Source organism: Pipistrellus kuhlii, unplaced genomic scaffold (assembly GCF_014108245.1).
Source record: "Pipistrellus kuhlii isolate mPipKuh1 unplaced genomic scaffold, mPipKuh1.p scaffold_m20_p_2, whole genome shotgun sequence".
In the NCBI taxonomy this organism is placed as follows: domain Eukaryota; kingdom Metazoa; phylum Chordata; class Mammalia; order Chiroptera; family Vespertilionidae; genus Pipistrellus; species Pipistrellus kuhlii.
Window position 1 is genome coordinate 140,777,340 of NW_023425515.1, and position 8,171 is coordinate 140,785,510.

Genomic DNA, 8,171 nt, shown 5'->3' on the forward strand with positions numbered 1-8,171 from the left:
AGCCTGGCATCACTTGCTAGCTGGCCCTGCCCCCTAATCACCATCACCAATCACCTTCCTCTCAGGGGACAGTGTGCATCACAGTAATGGGTCATCCTGACAGTCATCTCGTAGTTCAGTGAATTTGCATATTAGGGTTTTATTATATAGGATTTATTAGAAATTATACCAAGCATGTCAAACTCATGACTGGCAGACTGAATGCAGCCCATAATGGATATTTTTGTGGACCAGCCAATATAACAGTGTGACCAGTTATTTACAATTATGAAAGGAAATAACTCTCCTGTCAGATCCAGAATTACTGACTTTCACCTTGGGTCAGTTTTGAAAGTAATCACTGTGAACAAGATTTCCCCTGAAGTAGGAAAAATAGTAGCAGAGAAGAGTTGCAAAGTGTCAGGAAGAAAAGATTAATTTTATCATTGCTCTTGTTCTTTTTTTTTTTTTTTTTTTCTCATCCTACTAGAGGCCCAGTGCACAAAATTCGTGCAGAGAGGGGGGGGGGGTAATGTCCCTCAGTCCAGCCTGCACCCTCTCCAATCTTGGACCCCTCAAGGGATGTCTGACTGTCCATTTAGACCCTATCGCAGTAGGATCAGGCCTAAACTGGCAGTTAGACATCCCTCTTACAATCCAGGACTACTGGCTTCCAACTGCTTTCTTGCCTGCCTGCCTTCCTGATTGCCCCTAACTGCTTCTGCCTGCTAGCCTGATCATCCCCTGACCATTCCCCTGCCAGTCTGATTGATACCTAACTCCTCCCCTACCAGCCTGATTGCCCCTAACTGCCCTCACCTACAGGCCTGGTCACCCTAACTGCCCTCCTTGCAGTCTTGATTGCCCCAACCTGCCCTCCCTTGCAGGCCTGGTTCCTCCCAACTGCCCTCCCCTGCTGGCCTGATCCCTCTCAACAGCCCTCCCCTGCTGGCCATCTTGTGGTAGCCATCTTGTATCCACATGGGGCAGCCATCTTTGACCACATAGGAGCAGTCATCTTGTGGGTTGGAATGATGGTCAATTTGCATATTACTCTTTTATTAGATAGGATATTTTTTTGAAATAAACCTATGTTTCTATGAAAATTGAAGCTTTTTTTTTTTTTTTCAACCCACATAAACTTAAAACCTTGTTTATTTGGCCCATTTTAGCCTTTGAGTTTGACACTCTTGAATTATACTATGATACATGTGTTTGTAATGTGTTCATTATATAATATGGGCAAATACTTGGAAAGTATAATTTCTAATCATTATTTTGAATATACAAAAAAAAGTAAAAATATCTATTTGACTTTCATAGCTTGAGTGTTTTTCTGTTAGATTAAGCATTCTCATCAGATGTGTTTTTAAAGACATTGACAATCATAATATAAGAGCAAATGTGTGAAACCCTGAAGATTTTGCTCTTCAAGGTGTCAGCTAGTTCATAGTCACATTAGCAGCCCAATTGCAGGGCCATGGAAAGGTTTTATTCCTCATTTATGCATTTGACTTCATTCCAGACTGACCCAATTCACTTGACACTATCTGAACTGCAGGTAGCTAGTTAGTTGTGTAATTACAGTTCCACAGTTTCTGTTTAATACTATGAACTCAATTTAGTTGTACAAAGTGAATGCAAGATCAACACATAGATTAGTTCTTTAAAGACTTTTTGATCCTTTTGTATTTTAATAATTTTTCCAAATGCTATTATTACTTCTCTTAAAGATTTGGTTCCTGAAATCATTTTCTCGATACAAGCTTAATATCTGCTGAAGAAAGCTGCAGAAAAATGTTCTATACTGCAAGTACTAAGCCTTCATTCTTATAATCAACATAAGCTTTGATTCTTTATCAAATTGGTATCAACTGCTCATTACATTCTATCCTACTAGTATAAGCTCATGCTGACTTCACTATCAAACTCTTCATTGACAATTGTATATTTCTTTATTTTGCTTTGGCAAATATTTTTAATGTATGTTTTGACTTTTGGAAGGACTACTTTTTTAATTTTATAGGATTTTGTTGATATTTACTACTAATAACAGTTTTGTATTCAGCAACATGTAAATATAGCTAGCTAATTTTATCACATAGGATTTTCACAATCTATATTCCAATTAAGTAACCATTTGCTTATAATTAAATTTATCTCAAAAGATTAGCAGTAGACTTTCAAATATTTATTTTGAATAATATCCACCCTCAATTGCAAATGAAAATCATCATCTTGAGATTTATTATTTTTCATACTTCAAAAGCTAAGTTATGTTAGCATAAATGGTAAAAGTCCTTTGAATCAAAATGCCTTTGTGTTTATACAATTATTCATTCCCTTAATTATTCAACAATGACTCATTTGGAGTGTACTCTGCACTAGAAATAGTATTGAAAATGTATACAAGAAGAATAAAGTTAAGTAAGATATACTGCCTTCAGAGGACTCAGTTTAGCAGTAAGAGAAATTGTTACATATAACAAAGTATTTATTAAATATAATATGTAAGAGCTGACAAATCTAAACCTTTTCTGCCTCTGAGATGAAGGAGAAATTTCATAGGGAGTGATATTTAAACTGAATTCTGAAGAATCCATAAAACTACCACATGAAAAATGTTTTAAAACATGTAAATAAGAAAGCAAATAAAAGTGAAAAGGTTACTATAGTGTGGTTTCTATTTGAATATTATGCATCCTGGCTTTTCTTTAGTATAAATGAGCTACAGTGTTTCTCCCTCCTTTGTTGTCTGTAACTCTCTGGAAACAATATTTTTGGATTGGTATTTTACAAGAATTTGTGCCCAGAGAAAATCCTAACCATGGCTTATATGCTAATTCTCCCACCTTTATAGATGTATAATTTGAAAGATTTTTTCAGTTGCTTAAGGTAGTTGAGAAATTTAGAAAGATATTGATAATTAATATTTATTTTACCTCAATTGTATTTATAATTTTAGAATTGTGTTGTAGGTTTACCCTGTATGCTTTTCCAGTTGCTGTATATAAACTCTGTAATGTATTGCTGTCAATTGAATTTTATTTTGTTGTTGAGTGTGCCATATAATTTTAAAGAATGATTAACAATTACATACTATTTCTTTTCTGTTTATTGTATCTAAATTCAAGCTAGGGTCCCTATAATGAACTTGTAATTTATTAATATGTAATATGTATAACACTTACCAAGTATTATAAACTGGATACTTATAAATTCATATGTTATAGTCCTAACACTTGATGCTTAAGCATCCATCTTTTATGAAAACTGCTGTTTGAAATTTTAACCCTGCTATTTGGCTTCTGTAAATTCTTGCTTGCTAAGATTACTCCCACTTCAGAGAGGCCATTAAACCTTCTCCAGACAAGGTTATCAGTGCTGGCACTAGGCTAAGTCTCTGGTTGAGGTCTCAAGGCCCAGAACATACAGGCTCTTTAAGAACTTGCAAACGGGGCCGGAAACACTTCTTATTTGGGAGACAAGGAAGGTAAAAAAGATATAAATAGGAAAATTTCCTGTATGTTGGGGCCCAGAATTTGAGAGACATTTTCCTCTGGACCCACACGTAATAAATGTAATTCCATCTCTCTAAGTATTGTTTTGTTCTTCTTTGGTTTTCTGTAACAATGTAATGGTATTAAGAGGTGAACCTTTGGGAAGTATTTGGGTATAGATGAGGTCTTGGAGATGGGGTCTACATGATAGAATTAGTGCCTTAATAAGAGAGACCTGATAATTTTCTGTCTTTCTCTCCATCATGTTGGGATACAAGAAGGCAGCCATCTGCAATACAGGAATAAAGTTCTGACCAGCACACAAATCAGCTTACAGTTACTGTCATCTTGGACTTTTTAGCCTCCAGAACTGTGAGAAATGTGTCTGTTGATTAAACCTCACAGTTCATGGTATATTGCTCTATCAATCTGAGCTGACTAAGCTATCAAGTTTTAGTTTTGTATTTCTGCATGTACAAAGTTTACTCTTGGATAAACTAGTAAATGTTAGCATACTAAAAAGCATTCCTTGATCTTAGAAAACTTTGCTACAAGTTTTTACCAGTTACTACTCATTCTTGAATCTTGATTTTGAAGCCTTTTACTTAGTTCATCTTCTTTTCAATATGAATTTTACTTCTAGTTTTTCAGAAGTATCAGGAAATTTTGTTTAAGTAAGTGAAATAAAATTTTAATGAAGTTGTATATTGGTCCCAGGCTGTTTCTTAATTTTTTCATTTCTGTGCAAACAATTGGACATTTACATCTTTGAACATTGTCCTTGCTTGGCTCAGTGTGACAATTACTTAGCAATATCTATCAGGGTCGTATTGCAATGATATTCTGTCTACTAACCTGAGCAGACTACCTGTTCTGAGATATGGAATGTCCCAAGAACACATGCATTGTATGCCTGTGCAAAATGCACATGTTGTTTATTTGCACAACCTGTCATTATTTAGTAAGTCAAATTATTTTCTCCCCTCCAACATTTCCACTCTTCTTATATTCTGTGTCTAATTATATGACTAAAAATGAATCTCTAATGATGATGCTGTTTATATATAGAAACACTCAGTAAGATTTCCCTGCAGCAGTTTGTTTTTCCTCCTTTTTAACAAAATCAATACCTCTGCAAAACTTATAGTGCTTTATATCCCCAAAAGAAATGTCTTGAATAGAGATATTTAGGCATTTTTTATAATGGGGAATGTTCTATAATTTGATAGTACAGCTTCTTTTGGAATATGCCCTATTATGTAGTGGCCTGCACTTAGAGACAATTCAAAAAATGGAGAGGAAAGCAGGAAACTCAATGCTCTGTTTCTTGATCTACTTCTCACTATGTGATGCTTTAGAATTAATAGTGTTTAAAGTGACCACAGAGCTACAAAATTACACATAAATTATATCCGAAGAAGACAACTCATTAATTTTTTTCTTTTTTATGTGTTAGATGATTCTAAGTTCTTATTTTAATACCAAAACCTTGTAAAATAAGTCTTCCTATCCTCGTTATATATGTGTAGGTACCAATAGTAACTCAGGTTCAGTTACTTTCCCATGTTCTTACCAGGGCAGAGCAAGGATTCCAACAGTCTGCTTTCTCCAAAAAAAATCACTTTCTCAATTGGTAAATTGCATAACTAGACTATTATAATAATGGGTTAAAAAGTGATTTTTTTTTTGGTTAAAAATCAATGAGGAAACTGTGTGGTGAAGAATGTCAGACCAAAGAGAGAGAGAGGTAGAGGGAGGGAGAGAGAGAGAGAGAGAGAGAGAGAGAGAGAGAGAGAGAGAGCGAGAGAGCTTATTCAAGGACATTTACCCATTGCATTGCATTATAACAATTTTTCCTGATATAAAATTCTTATAAAAGCAAAATTTTTATTCTAATTTGGCCAATATTTTATGAGTACCCACGATGTGCCTTTAGCATTGTGATAAGAAGTAGGACCCATTGAATGGAAATTGGAACTGCGGTAACCCAGAGAGCCTTTCCTTAAGACCCAAGGTCAAGGGAGGAGGAAATAGGTCTGTGAACCTGAGAAGTGAAGTCACAGACACCATTGGTTTTATAAATAAGGACCATAAAACCGTTACATGCTGGGGCTTTTCTTTAAAACCTGCCCAGATGGGATCCCTGCATCTTTATGATCCTAACAAGTCCTACCCAAATACGATTCTACTCACCGAAACTTCTTTACCTTTAGTGCTATTTGCTTAACCTTTAGTGCTTTCTGAATTATGGAATCACATAATTGAATTAATAAATTAGGATCACCAGTAGTTTTCCTAAGTCTTCCTTGTTGATAAAAGATATAAATTGTTTGAAGTGACAGTGCTCTCCAACTTATAGACTCTGTATATTACAGTCTCAAGGCCATTATCTTCATCACTCACCAGTAAACATTTTTACTCCTCTATTCCCCCACAAGTAAATGTTATACCTGGGAATCATATTTGATTACCTTGCTTCACACCCACATCCAAATGATTAGAAATTAGTTTTATTCTTTCAAAATCTAAACAGAAACGGGTCGCTGCTTCCACCTATACTCCCTGGGTGTAAGCCATCATTCTATCCTGGCTGAACAATTTTCTCCAACCTTGCAATTAACTTCCATTGTTTTTAGTTTGTTTGTTTGGCCTTTATCTCCCTTAGAGTCTATTGTAAACAAAATAGCCAGAGATCCTCAGATCACTTCTGGTCTACCTTTTTTTACTTCAAGCTTCACCAAAGGTCAAATCTGAACAATTTTCCATGGGAAGCCCTATTGAATCTGTTATCCCTCTATTTTTCTGATATTACCTTTCATCACTATTTTCCTTTCTGATTTTGCCCCAACCACAGTAATTTCCTTAATGTCTCTCTAACACAGATAGCATATATCCACCTCAAAATATTTATATTTACCCATCCTAAAACACTCTTCTCCAAAGTATTCAGGTGACTCATTGCATCAATCTATTTATATTTCTGTTCATATCTAGTCAGAGAGCCTTCCTTGACAGTCATATAAAATGACACTTCCTATTTTTCCTTTAATTATTGGCCACTACTTTTTTCTTTTTTTCATAACACTTAACCCCACCTGGAATAATATATAATTATTAGAGGCCCTGTGCATGGGGCATACCCTCAACCCCTCCTGCACCCTCTCCGATCCAGGACCCCTTAGGGAATGTCCTACTGGCAGTCAGACATCCCTTTCAATCTGGAAACACTGGCTCCTAACTGCTCACCTGCCTGCCTGCCTGATCACTCCTAACTGTCCTCCCCTGCCAGTCTGATCATCTTTAACCATCTCTGTCTGCCAGCCTGATCATCCCTAAATCCTCCCCTTCACCCCCTGGTCTGGTGACCTCAACTGCACCCCCTGCCATCCTGGTCACTCCCACTGCCCCCTCTGCTAGCCTGGTTGTCCCCAATTGTCCCCCCTGCCAGCCTGGTTTTCCCAACTGCCCACCTGCTGGCCTGCTTGAACCCACACAGCCTGCTGTCAGCTTTTGGGCATCTCTCAACATCCCCACTGCCAGCCTTGTCGCCCCACACAGCCTGCTGTTCAGTTGTTCATCTGTTTGTTTCAATTGTGATGGACCCTGGCTTTTTATATATTAGGATTACTTATTTATTGTTGATCTTCCACAATTATAGCAAAATATTATTGAGGATATATATATTTTTTTCAATAATTTTGTGGGTATTTTACCGCAAATAGGGCATGACATATATTAATGACTCATTTAACATTGAATGAGGGTTAAGAGGGGTGTTTCACAGTTTTTTTAAAATAAGAGTACTGGCACTCAGTTTTATTTTAAATAAGGACATTTATCTAAAAGTGCTACACTTTTCTTTATGGAGCACTGCTTTCAAATAAAAGTCTACAGTCTGATGCAAAAATTATCTTTCAAGCCAAGAAGTTTCTCTGTTACAGATTCCTAATCATAACCTAACACAATTTCACTTTGCTTCTCACCCTATTTAGTAGGATTCTTTATATGCCTGCATATGCTGTTTGATCATTGAAAAGTATTGTGTTCTATGTGTGATTAACACAAATAATAATAGTATATTTAAAATAATTATCTAAATAAACCTTCTTTATAAAATATCTAACTCTTGGCCTTGCCTGTGTGGCTCAGTTAGTTGAACCTTGTATTGTACAACGCACCAAGTGGTCACTGGCTGGATTTCTGGTCAAGACACATGCAACCGCACACCCCAATAGAGGTGTGCAACAGGCAGCTGATTTATGATTCTTTCATGGATGTTTCTCTTCGCCTTTCCTCTATTCCTAAAAATCAATAAAAATTTATTTTTTAAATTCTAAGTCTTTAGCAACTTTTTGGAGGACTCTGTGTGTATATGTGTGTGTGTGGTCTGGTTAGCTCTCTGTATAGCCAATTTTATAGATGTTTACTTGATAATTTCACATGGATAAATATTAACACATTAGTTCACAGAACCATCGACTGTCCATTAGTCAAGATGTCCAAGTTATTATTGTTGATCATCATCCCAATTTTTTGGTGATTAAATTCAAAGTTGGATTAACATTTTTAGAAGCTCTCTTAAAGTTTAGAAATAAGTAGAATTTAGCTCTTTCTCAAGTTTCTCAAATATTAATAAAAATTTCTGTCTCCCATAAAGCTATAGGTGTATTTTGAACTGACTTTATAGCAATC

The 8,171-nt window shown here is 35.9% G+C and overlaps 1 long non-coding RNA gene across 1 annotated transcript; it reads left to right on the forward strand.

Moving 5' to 3' along the window:
* The first annotated feature begins 317 nt into the window (after nt 1-317).
* On the forward strand, nt 318-7,589 carry LOC118724199. The gene is made up of 3 exons (XR_004989515.1): nt 318-433; nt 1,426-1,431; nt 7,555-7,589. It is a non-coding gene; the product is annotated as an uncharacterized LOC118724199 (long non-coding RNA).
* The last annotated feature ends 582 nt before the right edge of the window (nt 7,590-8,171 follow it).